Source organism: Otolemur garnettii, unplaced genomic scaffold, assembly GCF_000181295.1.
Source record: "Otolemur garnettii isolate 467f Iridium unplaced genomic scaffold, OtoGar3 scaffold00204, whole genome shotgun sequence".
NCBI classification, from domain to species: Eukaryota; Metazoa; Chordata; class Mammalia; order Primates; family Galagidae; genus Otolemur; species Otolemur garnettii.
In genome coordinates, this window is record NW_003852599.1 from 2,553,133 (window position 1) to 2,554,561 (window position 1,429).

Consider the following 1,429-nt stretch of genomic DNA (forward strand, 5'->3'; position numbering starts at 1 on the left):
GTTGTTTGGCGGGTCCAGGCTGGGGATTCGAACCCACCACCTTAGGTGTACGTGGCTGGCGCCTTAGCCGGTTGAGCTATAGGTGCCGAGCCCCAAATTAATATTTTTAAAACAATCTTTTAAATCTATTATTATTACAGGCCAACGTTTAGGTATCATTGCCAGAGAGGGCAATCCAGGTTATAATGACCCCATGGGTTGAATAATAGCATTAATGGCTCTTAAGTGTGTAAGCATACTGCCATTGCCTGATTTCTTTTGAATGACAAAAACAGGTGAGTTCCTGGGCAGTGTCTGTGGCTCAAGCAGTAGGGCTCCAGCCCCATATACCAGAGGTGGCAGGTTCAAAACAGGCCCTGCCCAAAAATGGCAAAAAAATTTAAAAATAAATAAAAATAAACAGGTGAGTTCCATGGAGATAAAGACAATTCCATATGACCAGCTTGAACCTGTTCTTTTACTAAGGTTGCTCAAGCCTCCAGCAACCAGTGGTAGTGGCCAGTGCTCTATCGAAATAGAGTTCCCCGTTTTCCAATGGGAAATGGAAAAGGAATGGGTTCAGGAGGCTTAGCAGTTACCACTCCCATAAAGGGTACCCAAAACCTATTTGGTCAAGGTTACTTTGGTAAGTGTTATGAGTAATAATGCCATCCTCTTTTCTTCCTGAACCCTTTCCTGGTGTAAATCTAATTTTTTGCATTATTTGTTGTTGAGTCTGAAGACTGTAATTTGCAGGAGGAAAGGAAATTTCCGTGCCCCATTGTTGAAATAACCCTCGACCCCATAAGTTAACTGGAATGGGCATAATCATAGATTATGATAGTACATTTCTGTCCTTTGGGGCCTTAACAATTTGAAAGCATGGCACTTCGAGAGACTTTGTCAGGCATGACGACTCCTGTTCATCCAAATTCAGGAGTTTGGGTGGCCCAGTCTAGAGATCATTGTTTATCTGAGATAAGAGAAATGTCTGCTCCAGTATCTAGAAAGCCTGAAAAAGGATTTCCATTGATGGTAACTATACATAAAGGCCTTCATTCTGCAATTTTTTTCATCCAATAAGTGGTCTTACTGGTTGGGATAGTACTTCCAAACCCACCAGATCACTGCTCATTAGAAGTGCTGGTCTTTCTATAAGGGAGGAGTAATAATTGACATATATGATCTCCTGTCTTAGCTTGCCAGGGAACATTTGAACTGATTATAATCTGAATTTCTCCCTCATACCATGAGTCAGTAACTCCTGTATGAATGTGAATGCCTTTCAATGGAAGGCTTGACCTTCCTAATAAAAATTCTACAATTCCAGGGGGAAGGGGCCCATACCCCCTATGGGTACTTTAAGAGAAGGTTCCCCTGGTAATAAAGAAACATCTGTAGTGCTGCTTAAGTCAATGCCAACACTGCCTGTTGTGGCAGGGTGTCAGCT